Below are 18,438 nucleotides of genomic sequence, written 5' to 3'. Positions count from 1 at the left end.
CTCAGAAGCAAAATGGATAGACTACAACAATGTAGTGTGTAGCGTTCTTAGTTTACACAATGGTATGAAACTGAAACAAACAGAATCATGTAGTTGCCAAAATGCTCTTTAAAATACAAAGATATATAAAGTAATTGTGTGTGTGTGTCCATTACTATTGCTTAGCTGACACCAAGACTTCTGTTAGCAGATCAACGAGGGAAGAGCAATTTCCAACCTTCCCCTCTGCAGTCTTCCATACCCATAGCTATCAACTTTCAGATTTAAAAATAAGGGATCAGCAGCCTCAAAAATAAGGGATCAGCAGCCTCACTTGTCCCAGGGTCAGTCTACGGAATATCTAACAATCCGGGATAGCAGCGGGAAGCAGCTGGAAATGGCGCTGGAATAAGGGAATTTCCCACAAAAAAGGGAAGGTTGACAGCTATGTCCATACCTGCCTCCTCCATCTTCTCAGAAGTGTTCCCCAACCCTCTGAAGCAGATTTGGAGAGGGTGTGAGGAACTGTAAGGAGAAAAGGTACAGGTGGAAATTACTTCCCTCTTCATTCCACTGATGTTACACCCCTGGATACAACCGTTTTTCATCGGAATTAGAAAGAAAAGAAAAGAAAAGAAAAAAGCCATTCGTGAAAGCAATCAAGACTAAGGGCTCATCCAGACTTCTGCTTGCCCCATGTCTAGAAAGCACAGTTTTCCACTTCTCCCACCCCTTCCCCCAGGAAAACTTGCTATGTAGTGCTGAAGCAGAGCAAACGTCAATCCACGGAAAATCCAATTGACATTTGCTCAGTGGAGGCTCATGGGAGCAAATGAGTCCCGTGAATGCAGCAGAACTCAGATTCGCATAAGCAGTCTCTAGAGCAGAGCACAGATATAAGTGAGGGTGTGCCCAAGAGGAAATAAATGGTTTTGGGTTACAACAATCATAATATTGTGATACAATAATATCTACATACTGATTCACGTATACTGGCCATGCTTTAGCATCACTTCTACGTGACACTGCCAGATGCTTCCCCCTCCCCTCAAAATTAGAGGTAATTCCAAAAGCAGGTTGCAATGCGACTCCCCGCTGAGTATGTCTGTCTTCTCTGAATAGGGACCATAATCTGTGCATACAAAGGCATCTAAGCACACTGTGATATTGTAGTAGATAAACTGCACAGCAGGTTGCTATACACCACATAAAAATCCTAAGTCCTCATTTCTGCAGTATGGGTGATACGGCAAGTTCTGTATTTGACCACAAATCTCCTTCATTTTTGCCAGTATATGTGGAATTGGAGAGGATCAATAAAGGGAAAATCTCTCCACCCAGTTTTTTGACACCTGCCCTCAAGGTTACCGTTGACAAAATCCCACTGAGTGTAGGCAAAGCCTTGAGACCAACAATTGGTAAATGCTTTGGGATGCATAGCATGCTGCCAGTGCATCTATCCAACCGTGTAGAAAATCCACAGGATATAAAAGAAAGCCAGCTAGGTGCACGCTGGCCTGCTATTTTAAAACAGGTCCGCAGTACTTTTCTCACACAATCCAGTTTGTCATTGAACTATAAATTGCCTTTTCCTCAGTCACTCTCCAATATATTATATATATTGTAAGAAGGCGTAATAATTTATACAGGAGAAGCAAGGAACCAGGTGGTAATGTGCAGCTTGTTTCACTTTAACCAAAATGTGAGTATATAATATTTTCAAAGGCCCCAAACACTAATTTTTAATCTGTCCCCTCCCCCTCCAGCTGTTGACTGGAAGATTTCCACAACTGTGGATTGATAGAATTGCTTCAGACATCACGTTTTTATAAGGCTGATGCTCAAAAGCATTTAACAACGTGTAAGGTGTGCAAGAACGCATATAAATATATGTCAACATTCAGTTTCCGCATTTGTGTGAAACCCAAAGAAATGAAAAGATCTATGTTTCCGAATTCTTTACTTGCTTAATAAAGTAAAAAAAGGGGGGGGCAAGATATGTCAATGCACATCATATTTTAAATAAGATTCCAATTTCTTGCTATGATTAATGTGGATCCGATGGAACTTTTTTTTAAACAGCCTTACCAAGCTGTTTATGGTCTGGCATGCTGCCACAGAGTGATCTATAACCCCACACCTCACTATTATGCAAATATCCATTTGGCAAGGAGACCTGAGACTTCAGAATTTCTCTAAGGACAATCATATCTTTCAAACTCCTTAAACCAAATTATATTTGACATTTAATTTTAACCCACTTATCCTGAAAAATAACTTTTAAAACCCCTCCTGTGTAAAGCTGTTAATGCAGCAAGTACATTTTATTTTAATTCTCTCTCCCCCACCACACCGCCATTTTGCTTTCTGCAGTTGCTGTCAGTGAAGTTAATTCAGTGGTGAAAAGTATATCTTTTTATTGTACTATTGAGAACATTTAAGTTAAATGTTAATTCTATATAAAGTAAGTCAAAATGTAAAAACACAGGAAAATTCAAGTTCAGGTTTATTTTAAAATCAAAATATGCCTGAAAAGAGCGTATCATATGCCTTCAAATATGTTGTATGGAAAAGTAGTGCTTCCAAAAAGGTTGATTTTAAAACCTCGAGTATAGATGCTGGTCATTGAAAGCAGGAAAGGTCAATCTATAAAGTATTATTTTATTAAAGGAACACAGGGTGCTGTAACAATTCTAGAGAACATAGGATGTGACCAGCTCCAGCTTCTCTCATTTCACCATAAGGTCACCCAAATTCTCTCTTCTACACAGTGGTTAAATTATAGGACCTCCATCTTCCTTTGTTGGTGCTTAACCTACTTGGTTCATGCTTATTTACAAGAATCCCTGAAGCACTTTTAAGATACAGGGTAGACCTACTTGGTCAATTCTATCCCTCAGAGAAGTACAATCATCTGATGGGAAGAGATGATGTTGCCCAGGCTTGCCATCTTCCATGACCTGGGTGGGGTAGATCTCAAGTGGGGAACCCACTCTACACATTAATGCTCCCCATGTGATTGAGATCCCAGCACAATCAGTATTCTAAATAAGGGGTGGGGAACCTCTTTTAGCCTGGACACCTTCTGGGGGTGCTGGAGGGTCCTGGCAAGCAAGAAGCATTATCAGAGGTCCAGGACAGATTCCAGCCAGGTAAAAACACGTGAGGTGTGAAGCAGGGGCCACTGACTTCGGTTGGTCGCCGTCAAGGAGCCTGGTAGGAATTTTTTTTCCACCTGGTAATTGGCACTAGCCATTTGGTTTTTTGCCTACCTCGTAGCAAATCATCACAACTTCCTTGGTATTGGCGGTTAGGCATTGGTAAGGGTATTGTTATGCAGATGAGTGGGGGGGAGGAAGTGCCATCACCTTCCCCCATATCGAAGGGTAGTCCGGTAAAGGATTCCGGGGGGCGTTGCCCTGTCCGAAGCCTATGGAGGTGTGGGCCTAAGGCACGCCCCCCCCGAGCAGTGACCCCGGGGGATGTCCTAGTTGACGTGCCTCAGCAGGACTCCCCCTACTGGTGGTTAACCCTTGCCGGTCTTCTAGCAATCAGGCTGAAAACAGTTAGTCAATAGGACCAGTGCCTAAGCCAATACCGCTCAATTCCTGTAATCAATAAAGTTGTGGCCTAATTTTGCCCATTAACCTAAAATACTGGTGTCCTGTGTCTTTATTTCTGTGAGGGAGGCGGGAACTCGCCACGCAAAGAGTTCCAAGGGGCAGATAAAGAAGCATTTTGGCTCTGGGCCCAGTGGCGTAGCGTGGGGGGTGCCAGGGGTGCCGGCCGCACCGGGCGCAACATTTGGGGGGCGCGTTTGGCTGCCCCCCCTCGAGGAAGCAGGAACCTCTCCAAGGCGGGAGAGACCTCCTCCTGCCGCCAGCCTTCGGAAGGCTGCTCCGAAGCCTGGCGGTGGGGCGGAGAGACCTTCTCCCCGCGCCAGCCTTCGGATGGCTGTCCTGAAGACTTGTGGTGGGAGCAGTGGCATAGCGTGGGGGGTGCAGGGGGGTGGCCACACCTGGCGCAACATCTGGGGGCGCGCGGAAGAGACTCGAGTGCTAAAATCCACGGGTTAGGGGGCACAAATTACTTGCCTTGCCCCGGGTGCTGAGAACCCACGCTACGCCACTGTCTGGGCCTGATGCTCCCCATCCCTGTTGTAAATCATATGGGGAGTCTACATGTGTAGACATGTTATTTCTATGTGCCTAGCATAGTAAAACATTGGTTCTTTTCCTCCTGCATTCTGGGAATTATTTCTATCTTCTCTTTGCTTCTAAAACAGACTATAAGACCTGTTTATAATCAATCACGCTTCTCTCCCTCTCTTTCACGCACAAGGCTAAAGGTCTGTGCCTGGCACAGATCCTTTTGTATATCATTCCTTACATACCACACTTGTCTTCTTTAGTTCACCTTTAGTTCACAATGATGTGTAAATCACAATGATGTGTTAATCCTCAATGTATAATTAATTGTGTGAGTTTATATAACAATCTAAACATTAGTAAACACCTTAGTCATAACATTATCAATCTTAGTCATAGGTGGATTAAGAGCTTATATGCCTGTCTAAATACAGCTCTAACATTCTGTCTTTCATGTGCCAAAGATCTATGGAGCTATGTAAGCCCGCCTTACATACAAATGAGCCAATAGGATTTCAGTTTCTTTGTCTTGTATTGAGCCAATCAGCCACTAGCACATTCGTGGCCATGCTTGTTGTAACTTTGAATAAAAGGAGATGCTGTGAGGCTAGAGAAAGAATCTCTCTCTCTCTCTCACCTTCATTCGGCACACACGCAAGCTCTCTGAAAGAAAACATCTCGTTGTCTGTTTTTATTCATCTCTACAAACCCCCAAAATCCACATCTGGTGACCCCTTGACGTGATCCTGAAGAAGGGTAAGTAATCAGATCCCAATAGAGATCCCTTTAGAGCCAAAAGCATTCCTCATACTAATCCGACTGGGAAAAAGTCTAAAGCGCTTAATTCGTTAGTATGGGAGGGGATTTAAGTAAGGTGCAAAAGGCTCATGCGAAAGAGCTTCTTTCGTTAGTAAGACAGACAATAGACAAAGTCCAAATTTCTCTAAAAGAGATTGAACAGCTGCTGCAGGAGATAAATCATCAATGTCCCTTTTATAAAGCAGAAGGCACATTGCAAATTAGCACATGGGAGAAAATCGGCAAAATTTTATTCTCTGAGCCACGTGCCCAAATCAGCTGCCTACTCACGTGGCAAAAGTGTGCTACCGCCATAGCAAAATTAGAACAATCTTCTCTTTCAATTTCTTCACTGCTGGTAACTGAAGAAATCACTTCCCCCCCGCCATACCCCCTGATTTTGCCCCCTTTGTCTCCCTCATCACCTAGCCAAAATCCCCCTCCCTTTTCTCCTTCCCTTGCTCCTGCTTCGTCTCAGTTTACAAATTCCCCCCCCATCCCCCTCGGCCCCCCTTCTCTGCCTGAACAAGCAAATCAGCATGCCTTTGTCCCTTCCTCTTTGTCTCTAGACCATGCTGCTTTGCCAAAACAATATGGAGCCGTCCGTGCTGGGCTTTTACAGGCTAAGCAGGATGGGCTTTTTTCAATGGAAGAAACAGCTGCATGGGCTGGTGAAATGCCATTAATTTTTCCTCTCACTTATCAAAATGCTCCTGGAGGTCAGCAATTACAAGTTTATCATGAAAAATTGCCTTATGCTGTCATGAAAGATCTCAGGAAAGCCATTAGTGATTCAGGTCTTAAATCTTCTTATGTAATGGGAATTATAGAGGGCATTTCTACCTCTTTTACAATGATTCCGATTGACTGGAAAGATTTGATGAGGATGATGTTATCTCCAGCGCAATTTTTAGTTTTTGAAAATGAATTTAAACATGCCGCCATCGCTCTGGCTGATCAAACGCATACAGCAAGCCAGCTTTTCGGCGCTCCTCCATTTGAGACCCTGGCTGCCCAAGCCGTGTTGTCACCTTCACACCTTCAGCGCACTGCAACTTGCGTGCAGCGTGCATTTCGAAAAATCCCTGTCTCAGGACAGCCACTGAGTTCTTTTGTAAATGTTAAACAGCAGAATACAGAGCCATACCATCAATTTGTGGACAGATTGAAGGAATCGATCTGTAGACAGATTGATAATGAAACGGCTCAAAGTGAGTTGCTAAAAAAATTGGCTTATGAGAACTCTAACACGGACTGCAAAAAATTGCTGCAATCAATCATAAGCCGTTCAACATATTCCCTTGCAGATTTGATAAAAGCGTGTTCGGAAGTAGGGAGTCAATCTCATACAATGTCTTTGTTTGCCAATGCACTTCACGCTTCCGTGATACAAACAGGAAACTGTTATAATTGTCACCGTCCAGGTCATTTTGCAAAACAGTGCAAGGCCCAAGGTGGGACTGCACAGAAGAATAATAATGCAAATACCACGACCAGACCTTCCAAAAAATGTCCAAAGTGTGGGAAAGGCTATCATTGGGCAAATCAATGCAGGTCTCAGGGAAACTTCAGTGGGCCCAGTCTCTCGGGCCCCAAAGAATAGAGAGATGTCAGCCTTTGGTTTCTGCTGCTGCAAAAGTTACTAAAAATATGCCTTCTGAATTTGCCATTGATTTGATTAATCAAGAAACCAAAAACACTGCATTGCCTGGTGAAATCATAATCATGGCCAGCCAAATGGCAGGTCCACTTCCTTCTAATATCACAGGTTTAATTTTACCTAAATTTTCTGCTGCAAAACAAGGCATTCATGTCATCCCAGGTGCCTTGCCTCCTGACTATGTGGGCACAATCATGGTTCAATTTTGGAGCCATATGCCCATGCAGTTAACAAAGGGTGAATCCTTTGCTCATTTGGTGATGCTGCCTTCACCACCTGATGTTGTTTATGCAATTGACACTAATCTGCACAAGCTCTCTTTATCTTTTTCCCCTCAGCTTCTAGCTGTGACCCAACGTATTGGAAGAGAGAAACTCCTTCGTAAGTATAAAATCAATGGAAAAATATTAGAGGGTCTGATAGACACTGGTGCGGATGTTTCGGTCATTTCCATTAATTTTTGGGAACAAAATTGGCCGCTTGAAACTTCTCCTGAAGTGTGGGGCGTGGGAGGCAATCAGACTTCTTGCAAAAGCGCACAATGGCTGCCTGTCTCTTTGCCTGATAGCTCTGAAGTTATTGCATATATTCAGCCCTGTGTGCTCAAAATTCATCTTAATTTGTGGGGAAGAGATTTGTTGCAACAATTACAAGCAACGATTCAAATAAATGAGTAAGTTTGTGCTTCCACTTACTTGGAAGTCCACTGATCCTATATGGATTCCGCAATGGCCTCTTACTACAGAGAAATTGATTGCTTTGAGACAATTGGTCGATCAGCAATTATTAGCTGACCATATAGAACCTTCTGTCAGCCCTTTCAATAGCCCAGTCTTCGTAATTAAGAAGAAAAATGGGAAATATAGATTTTTGCACGATCTGAGGTCCATAAATAGCATCATTGAACCCATGGGGCCTTTGCAATGTGGTATGCCTAATCCAAATATGATTCCACATTCATATCAATTGGCTATAATAGATCTGCAGGATTGCTTCTTCTCTATTCCCCTGCATGAAAAGGATCGCAAATTTTTTGCTTTTACAATTCCAGAATTAAATAATTGTAGACCATCTAAGAGATATCACTGGAAGGTTCTGCCTCAAGGAATGATAAATTCCCCCACCATGTGCCAATATTTTGTGGATAAGGCACTTCAATCCTTTCGTCTTAAGTACCCACATCTTAAGATTCAGCATTATACGGACGATATCCTTTTTTATTCTCCAGTCCTTCCCCCTAATTGGAAACATGATTTAATAACCAGTTTGTCTTTGTATGGTTTAAAAATAGCTCCAGAGAAGGTTCAGGAATCTCCCCCCTTTCAGTATCTAGGACATAAAATGATAGCTAGTTATTCTATTCCAATAATCCCTGAACTTCATATTTCAAAAACAATGAAATATGTACAACTGCAACAATTGCTGGGAAATATTAACTGGATAAGGCCTTATTTTAAAATCCCTCTTGAAGTGCTAAGGCCACTGTTTTCAGCCTTAAAAGGCCATCAATCTCCAGGTGAGCAAATCACCTTGAACTCTGATCAACTCAAAACTGTTGCAGAGTTGAAAGCACTCATGCGTATTCATTGGGTGGATCGAGCGATTCCTAATGTTATGCCTGATTTGGTCATAATGACGGATTCTGTACAACCTTTTGCTGCAATTATTCAGAAAGGTCCATCAAAAGTTCATATACTAGAATGGCTTTATTTACATCATGCACCAAGAAACACAGTAAACCCTTTAGTGGATCTCCTTGCTCAGCTCATTAGCAAGGGACGACGACGTTGTAAGCATCTTTTTGGTGTTGATTGTAATCAAATTATTGTCCCTATGCCTTTAGAACAATGGGAAACAGCTCTTTCCACTAGCATGGATTTACAGTGTGCGTTCGCTGATTTTGTGGGTCAGGTGGATTGTCATATTCCACCCGATACGCGCCTGCAAATGAGCAAGCAATTCCCTATGTCTTTCTCTTCTATCATTTCCCCTGTTCCTTTGAATGCCCTGACTGTTTTCACTGACGGGGCTCCTTCTAGAGGAGTTGTTGCTTGGCAACAGAATGAGGAGTGGCATAGCCTGTACACTCTCCCACAAAAGTCTGCTCAGCGTTCTGAACTTGCAGCTGCGGTAAAAGCTCTGCATTATTTTTCCTCACAACCAATTAACTTGATTGTTGACAGCTTATATGTTTCAAACGTCATATGTAGAATGCAAGGCAGTTATGTAAGTCCTTTATTAGATGATAACTTGTTGAGTCTCTTCCTGTCTTTGCAACTGCTTCTTTCTAAGCGTTCTCACCCACTCTTTGTAGTGCACATTCGCTCTCACCAACCCTTTCCAGGTTTCATTTCAGATGGAAATGCAAAAGCAGATTCTTTGCTAAAGATTTTGCCTGTCTCTCCTATAGAAAGTCATGCTTTTCATCATCAAAATGCAAAAGCCCTTAGCCGCCAATTTCAAATTTCATTGGAAGAGGCGCGTGCAATTATTCAGCAGTGTCCTCAATGCTCCAATCAGATTGGCCATCCCAGCCCTGGGGTTAATCCCCGTGGACTGGAAGCAAATCAGTTGTGGCAAATGGATGTAACTCATTTTGCCCCTTTTTCACCCTGGAAGTTTCTGCATGTCTCTGTCGACACATACTCTGGCTACCTTTGGGTTACGCCTCAAAGAGGAGAGCAAGTAAAACATGTTTGCAATCATCTTGTTCGTGCAATGTCAGTTATGGGCAAGCCTCATTCTATAAAAACTGACAATGCCCCAGCGTATTGTGCAAAAGGCTTTGCTAAGTTTTGTGAAACTTGGGATATTCATCATCTGTTTGGCATCCCTTATAATTCACAAGGTCAAGCTATAGTTGAACGCTCTCATCGTACCCTGAAAACTGCACTGAACAGGCAGGAAAAGAAAGCAGGCATTCCAAACTCACTTTCAGAAAAGGAAAGTTGGTTGTCAAGTGTGCTTTTCACTCTTAATCATTTGAATATCTCCATACAGGATCACCAATCTTACACACGTCTTCAAAAGCATTTCCAGCAAAAGGAAATTCTTCCAGCTCCACTGGTGCGCTATAAAATTCTACCCTCCAATGAGTGGAGTGAACCAGTGAAATTAATTACATGGGGTAAGGGTTACGCTGCAGTTTCTACTCCACAGGGTGCTCGGTGGGTTCCTGCACGTTGTATTCGGCTGCACCATGGCGTGGCGACAGGTTCTTCCGGATCCATTGCCTCAATTCAACCACCAACTCCAGATCACCCGTGATGTGACGTCCAGCCCCCCCAGGACTCGTAAGCGGGGACATCGCAATCCCCCAGTGACGTGGGGCCAAATAAAATCGCTCTCTCTTCAAGCTGAACAGTATAGGAGAGAACAGCAACTGGAAGCAAGCCCTACTAACCAGCTTCTATCCCTCATTGCTTGTCTTAATATGAATTCCATGATAATTCTCATTTTCAGTATTTTAATTTTGCCTCTCTCTACTTCAGCTCTTCCTACTGGTGATTCCACATCGTTAAATGTATGGGAATCGTTTGCAAGGACGCTCAATGTCTCATCATTTTGCCTTACTCAGCAAGTAGCCATTGGTGATATCCTTGGCTCTTGTCTCATTCCAGTTTGCCATGATCCTCATGACATACAGAATGATACTTGGTTTTTCTCATTCCTACCTCAAAATGATTCACTTCGTACCCTTGGATATAAAGGTTATCACAATTGGGGAACGCAAATGCGTGAACGCCCACCTTTAGCTATTGATTTGACAACACCTTATGTGGCCTCTTATAACGCTGTTTGTGCACGTATGGTCAACTGTACGAAACAGAACTGCGTAAAAATGGGCAAAAATAACTTCAATTGCTCTGATTATGTAAACATTTCTTATATATATAAGTACACAGAACTGCCAGCAGGCTGGTTTTGGTCCTGCCCAGGTTACACTTTCAATTACATTCCGGCAAACATTAGTCACGGCACACCTTGTTGTTTAAGCCGTCTGTCTATCATATTGCCTGAAAAACATCATTTCTCTTACTCTAGACATCAGCGTAGTGTTGAATTGTCTGATGACTGCGATGATCTTGTCTCTCTCCCTAGCAGGTCTGAATACATCTCTTTAGCTGTCTCTCTCTTAGGTGTTCCAGGTTTGGCTGTGCGTAATAGCGCAAATATTAATTCTTTAGCTTGCTCTGCAGCAAAATCCCTGAATATTACGTCTAAGGCGCTTCATCTTCTCAACACAGAGCAAGCTGAACTTCGCAACGGTTTATTAAGGTCGAAATCTACCTTGGACTACCTACTCATGGTACATCATTATGGTTGCGAACAATTCAAGGAAATGTGCTGTTTTAACATCACTGACAATTCTAAGGCCGTTCAAAGGCAAATTTCTCATTTGCAAAATCTCACTCACCACATCAAAGAGGATATCGGATTTTCCGGACTCTGGGATTCCTTTTCCTTGTGGTCGACGGCGTGGCTACCTAATCTCAAATGGCTACGCGATGCCTTTTATTATACCATTATTATTGTATGTATATTAATTTTGTTTTGTTGCTTTCTCCAATGCATTCCTAGCCTTACAAATCTCTTTTCTCGCCTTCTCTCTCCTCCACCACCACCTAGCGCGCTCCTTGCAGCCTATTATGCGAAATGGCAACGCCACCAGTAAGTAAAAAACAAAAACAAAAGGGGAGATGTGGGTAGGATTATTTTGAGATTTGTTGGCACACCACTAATCTTGAAGTACTTTTGCCCCATCAAGCCTAGCAGTATTATTTCCGGCATTTGATGGCAAACCACTGATCCGGAAGTATTGTTGCTTTATTCACCGAGTTGCCTTACCTCGCTAAGAAGAAAAAAAAGGAGGAGATGTAGACATGTTATTTCTATGTGCCTAGCATAGTAAAACATTGGTTCTTTTCCTCCTGCATTCTGGGAATTATTTCTATCTTCTCTTTGCTTCTAAAACAGACTATAAGACCTGTTTATAATCAATCACGCTTCTCTCCCTCTCTTTCACGCACAAGGCTAAAGGTCTGTGCCTGGCACAGATCCTTTTGTATATCATTCCTTACATACCACACTTGTCTTCTTTAGTTCACCTTTAGTTCACAATGATGTGTAAATCACAATGATGTGTTAATCCTCAATGTATAATTAATTGTGTGAGTTTATATAACAATCTAAACATTAGTAAACACCTTAGTCATAACATTATCAATCTTAGTCATAGGTGGATTAAGAGCTTATATGCCTGTCTAAATACAGCTCTAACATTCTGTCTTTCATGTGCCAAAGATCTATGGAGCTATGTAAGCCCGCCTTACATACAAATGAGCCAATAGGATTTCAGTTTCTTTGTCTTGTATTGAGCCAATCAGCCACTAGCACATTCGTGGCCATGCTTGTTGTAACTTTGAATAAAAGGAGATGCTGTGAGGCTAGAGAAAGAATCTCTCTCTCTCTCTCACCTTCATTCGGCACACACGCAAGCTCTCTGAAAGAAAACATCTCGTTGTCTGTTTTTATTCATCTCTACAAACCCCCAAAATCCACATACATGCACAGAACAGGCCCCACAATTTAGGTCTTCTCCATTTGATGCATGGAAGGCAGCAGGGCTGGGCAATGGGGTTGCAAGAAAAGGGGGCACAGCCAGTGAATGTGGCCCTACTTGCCCTCCTCATAAGATGAAGGTGAGCACCTATACAAGGCTGCAGCTTAATGTCCTTGACACCAAAGAAAAGCAATGTGGTATTTTGCTTGATGTGGACCAAATTGTATTAGACTAAAACTCCTTTCCGCCTGTCTGCAGTGCCATGTCTGCGGGGGTGACAAGAAGGCACCCAGTGGGGGCTCACGGTGGCACAAGCAGCCATCGTGCCGCTGCAGCTGCATGTGGAGGATCCTCCGTTTGTGAGCAGAGGATCCCGGCACCGTCCATACAGCAATGGTGCGGCAGCGCCTGCAAACTGCTATGTACAGTGCATGTGCGGCACTGCTACGTACGGTGCATGCATTGTATGCAGCGACACCACACATGCGCCCTACATAGCAATGCCCAGGGTGTCACGATGCCTTTGTTCGCCCCTGAGGACAAGGCTGGATTTATCTCTCTTTCCTCATGGGCTCCTGTTTACGTAATGAACAACTTTCCCTACCCTTGCTTTATCAATGAGTAGAGCAGGACTGTGCTTCTGATTGCCCCATGTATCTAGTTTGGCCTGAGTCATTATTCTTAAGAACAATTAAAAGGCCCCATGTTTATGCCTAAGCAAGAAATCCTTTTGCTTCAAATGTGAAAAACCCAAAGGGGGGGGGGGACGACACACCACATACCATCATGCCACTTTGATATACATTGGTGCTAGTTATTATAAGGGTAAGAAATAAAACAAGCACAATGATTTACTTTTAAATGCATGGATTTAATAATCTTTGAATATATCAAGAGCATGCTTGTGAACCTTCATAAACACTGCCAACCTGCTGTTGAAACACTGCATATGCCTGTGCACTTGCATTTAATATGCTGCTTATGCAGGTATAAATGTGTTCAGGAAACAGAGACCTCTCCAGGCCCTGTAGGGAATAGCAGTGTTTGCTGTTATGTTTGCATCAGCTCTTATTGATCACATATATAAAACAGTCCTTCACCAGGTTCCTGGCAACAGCCCTGAGTACCTTGCACCTTATATAAACTTAAGATGGCAGGGCCAAGCCTAGTTTTGCAAAAACCTTTTGCAGCTGGAAGTGGATATGAAGCTTGCATCCAAGGGAAATGTCAAGATTTCAAATTAGCCTTCTTTTCAAGTCAGAAAAGAAAGCCAGAAAGAAAATAATTCATGTATTCATGATAACCTTTTCAGTAACCTATCATATCCACTTTAGCTCTTTATCTGAGTTGTTCCCTTTTTTGATAGATGCTTGTGACCCAGAATCAATCCACCCACCCACCCACCCACCCACCCATCCAACACTGAGTGATGTTGTGTCATGAACCTCAAATAGTGTAGGATATTTTGTAAGGATCACAGTGCCTTACAGGTACCAGCAAAGGCTTGGAAACAGTAGTCGAAAACCCTTAAGCAATCAAAGACTGTGGAGGGAAACGTTTGGTTTTCTACATTGATGTTTTTGCTGCTCTGCTTAAACCGAGGCAACGTGCTCACTTTGTAACTGCAATATTTTTGGTTAATTCTACTGCTGTCCTTGAGACACCTCGCAAACATACACTTCTAGTTATATTGTTATATATGCATTGCTTACAATGAGCATCTTTACAAGGATGCATCATTTTAAATAATATAATACTTTTGTTCAATCCACGTTAGACAATGCTATTGTAAGCTTCAGCTGGTAGAAGATGTTGCAGCCCAGCTTCTGTTAAATGTTAGTTATTGAGTAATCCGTTTGCCACTGTTTTCGATCCATAGGTAACACTGGGGAGGGGGGAAGAGCACTAAGAAGACAGAATGCATTTTGAGGGGGCAATATTTGTCCTGAGATGATTTCTAAAAAATAATTGTGCTTCTCACATTGATGTCTGCTCTTCTAAACATGCTGGGATGTGTCCAAAAATGTCCCTAGAAACTGAGATCCACTAAGCCATGGTTTTTAATATGGGTCACATACCCCACAGGGGGGCAATGTGATTTTTAAGGGGGGCAATTCGAGAATGGGTTTATTAACAGTTAATGGCATTTAGCCTTCCTCCACGTGAATAGGAGTTCACTTTTTGAATAATTATTATTATATGTCACCGGGGGGGTGGGCGTGTCAGGATTTTAGAGATGCTTAGGTGGACATGGCCAAAAAAAGATTGGGAACCACTGCTGGAAGAAAAAGGGAGGGCAGGCAATTCTTGCCAATTGCCCCTGCAAAATCATCATACCACCTCCCACACTGTTCTAGTTAGTTACCAAACTTTCTGGAACTATCCTCCTGGAATTTTTTGGAAAGAAGATTTTTGTGTGTGGTAATAGTTCCACCTTGGATGCGTGGAACTATTTCCATAGCTGTTTGGATTAAATGTGTGTCCCCCCCACCCCATTTCACACTAATTTGATGACTGAAAAATGCTGCTAGCAGAAGCAATAGCAAACCAATTCCTAGTTCAAATATCTCTGCCCTGAACTTGCAGTAGATGGCTTTCATTAACTCAGTATTCACACTGTCTCACTGTGCACAACTCATCCACCCTTGAGCTAAATTGCCAGGGCTGGTTGTTGTTAAGTATTATGAAAGACAGAGGCTCTTTGGGTAGGTGTTTCCCATATACGTTCAGGAGATAGGCAAGTTACCCTTTATAGCTAAGGTCACACTCACTCTGAAGGAGCAGTTACGGAGATTGGGGTTACTCCTGAATACATCTCTGTCATGAGAGGCTCAAGTGTCCTAAAAATGCATTTTACTACCTCTGTCTGATTCACCAGCTAGGGCCATTCCTGGACAGGGAGAGCCAGACCACTGTAGTCAATGTGCTGGTAACCTTGAGGCTGGATTCCTGTAATGTTCTCAGTGAGAGGCTGTCCCTGGGCTTGGATTGGAAGCTCTGTTGGCCAGACTGCTGATGAGGGCACATGGCTGAGAACATCTGCACTGGCAGTCCATCCACTGTTGAGCCAGGTTCAGGTCCTTGTATTAATTTACAAAGACCTGAACAACTTAGGTCCCAGGTATCACCTGAATCCTTATATCCCAACTTGATCATCAAGATCTTCTACCAAAAACTTTAATGCTACCAAGCTTATGCAGGCACTTAAGATCTTTCTGCAATAGATAGCTGATGATCTCCAATGTTAATCCCCCCCAAGGTTTTTGTTCTGTAAATGTATGGTTGTAAACTGCTTTGCTTTTTTATGAAACGGTGATACCCAAACATTTTTATTAATAAAAGAAATATAAATGGCTATGATGAATGGGAAATACTTTGGAACTCTAATAATGTGGTACCTCGGGTTACAGACATCAGGTTACAGATGCTTCAGGTTACAGACTCCGCTAACCCAGAAATAGTACCTCGGGTTAAGAACTTTGCTTCAGGATGAGAACAGAAATCATCCAGCGGTGGCATGACAGCAGCAGGAGGCCCCATTAGCTAAAGTGGTACCTCAGGTTAAGAACAGTTTCAGGTTAAGAACGGCCCTCTGGAACAAATTAAGTTCTTAACCCGAGGTACCACTGTATAGGAACATCACCTCTTCATCTCAAAAGCTTTATTGGTTTTGTTATCACTCCTTATGAATGCTTGCAAAATCCAGATGGCATAGGCTCCCATTCTCAAGCAAACAAATATTTATTGTGTGTGTGTGTGAGAGAGAGAGAGAGAGAGAGTGAGAGAGAGAGAGAGAGAGAGAGAGAGAGAGAGAGAGAGAGAGAGAGAGAGATGAATGTCAGGTGGGAGCCTTTGTTCCCAGACAGACATGCAGAATGGGAGAGTATCCTAGCTCACAGGCAGGGAGGTAGGCTGGCTGCAGAAGTTAAAATCACACTTCTGAGTATGCTCAGAACTGTTGCGAACAATTTTGCATATGGATTGACCCACTGGATAGCATATAAAAACAAAAAAGGAGTCAATGGATTAAAAAATACACAGGTGAAAGAAGAAGTGATGTGACTGGAATATGCTGTCCTGATGCTAATTCCAAATATTAAACTGCATGATAAGCCCATCATTAGAGCTAAGCAAATAATTCACAGTGAATAATTTATTCAACAAACTCTGCTTCTTTTTTTCCTGTATACACAATGTCCGTGAGTAGATTGCAATTTCCCTGAATTTATTCATGATTCACTTTTACGCAAATGCTTGTGAATCTGTTTTTTTAAACTCAAGGGCTGTCCATGAGCAAGTCTGAGTATTATGAATTGGAGTGTTGCTGGTTATGAAGAGAGATACTAACTGGACTTATTTCTTCTGGTTATCAATTAAAGTAATTTGCATTTAAAAATACAAACTAAACTTAGAAGCAACTAATTAGACTGGGAATCCTACTTAACTCAGGTGCTTCATTTAGGTTGTAGTACTTAATATTAGGCACCCAAAATATAAGGATTATTATTGTTGTTTTATTTTTGTTTCGCTAATTCACCATCTCATAGAACCTCCTAGTGGTGCACCAATAAAACTGCTAGCACATTTACAAAGCTAAGCAGCATCTGGTAGAGTTTCAAATTAGATGGGAGACTACATGTAGAGATTCCTGGATTGCTGGGGTTTGGATTAGATGACACTTGGGGTGCCTTTCAACTCTATGATTCTGTAAGTCTTACCAGCATTTGAGCCTAAATTCTTACTTGTTTGGGAAGGCATGGGTAATTGTAACCTATGTAGAAAAATTGTTTTCTGGAACATTTACTACCTTCTGTCAGTTTCTAGAGAGGAATGAATCCTAGAATCCTAGAACTGTAGAGTGTGAAGGAACCCCCAAGTCCAACCTCTGGCAATTGGAATTGTCACACAAAAGCAATTACCAAGTCTGTTTCCTTATTCAGATCCACCTGAAGTCAAAGAACCTGGTAGAGATAGATAGCTCAGATGGTTAGAGTGTGCTGCTGATGACACCAAGGTTGCAGGTTCAATCCCTGTATGGAACAGCTGCATATTCCTGCACTGTAGAAGGTTGGATTAGATCAGCCTTTCTCAACCTGTGGGTCCCCAGATGTTGTTGAACTGCAACTCCCATCACCCCTACCTTTAAAGGCCAGAGCTCAGGGATGATGGGAGTTGTAGTCCAACAACATCTGGGGACCCACAGGTTGAGAACTGCTGGACTAGATGGTCCTAGAAGTCCCTTCTAATTCAGTTCTCTGATTCTATGACTCAAATATTCATCTAGCAAACCCAAGTTATATTAAGCAATAAGACATCAATATGTCCTCCAACATTACTACTGTGTACATCAGGAATGATCCTTCTATTGGTTCTTTATATCTAAAGCTGGCAAACGGTGAGATGCGTAGGGATTCAATGGAGATCTCTCTTTCTCTCTCTGTTGTAGGTCATGTACTTTACATGCCAAAGGCAAGTTTTAAAAGGAGGAGGTAGCAGGTACACCATCTGCCTGAGATCCTGGAGAGCAGATGGTAGAGTAGGTGGCACTGCGCTAGATGGACCAAAGATACAAGGCAGCTTCCTATATTAGTCTAAATGTCCTTGACGGTGAATTGTGTCCTTTTTTTAAAAAAAAAAAAGGTCTGTCTTTTACATTTCTGATTTAAATGATTTTTATTCTTCTCATTGAGTTGTGCCTACTGATGTCCAATGATTGAATACTTTTGTTTTTATTCAGCAGACTTTCATCAACAGAATGAGGAAGAAAGGCATTCTTCATATAGTCAGCCTCAACCCTGAATCCCCATCACCCAATCCTCTACAGACTGTTGTAGGAACCTTCATAACACAGCAAGGGGGGTGGTTCAAGGAGGTTGGGCAAATTGGTGAAAATAGCCTTGCTCCCTCTGCTGGATCAAGAAGCCTTTTATAGTGGACAAACAATATATCAGATATATTCCATTAAGCTCATCAAGGCTTTCTTTCTTTCTTTCTTTCTTTCTTTCTTTCTTTCTTTCTTTCTTTCTTTCTTTCTTCTGGTTTAAGAAATTACTTTCATAACTATTTTTAAAGTACCAAAAATTATAATGAAAATTGCTTCAAATGTTACAAATGTGGAATTACATTTTAGTCCCTAATGTGTGAAAAGATTCCAATTCTCTTCTTTAATTGATTTCTTCAAATATTTATTACTGCAAATTTGGCACAACTATGCTGATTAACTTTCTCCAACTCAAATTGGATCATATAGATTCTATCAGAGATTATTCAAATTTCAACTCATGTCAAGC

General features: G+C 42.2%; 1 long non-coding RNA gene across 1 annotated transcript in view; it reads left to right on the top strand.

Annotated features, from left to right (window-relative positions):
- Nucleotides 1-17,976, top strand: part of LOC309527821 — a 145,375-nt gene extending 127,399 nt beyond the window's left edge. Inside the window, exon 3 of the long non-coding RNA XR_014217379.1 lies at nucleotides 17,886-17,976. This is a non-coding gene — a long non-coding RNA (uncharacterized lncRNA). The remainder of the gene's footprint in view (nucleotides 1-17,885) is intronic.
- Nucleotides 17,977-18,438: the final 462 nt, after the last annotated feature.

This window comes from Podarcis vaucheri, assembly GCF_965113315.1.
Source record: "Podarcis vaucheri genome assembly, chromosome: 2".
Lineage (NCBI taxonomy): Eukaryota > Metazoa > Chordata > Lepidosauria > Squamata > Lacertidae > Podarcis > Podarcis vaucheri.
This window is presented reverse-complemented; position numbering and strand designations above follow the sequence as displayed.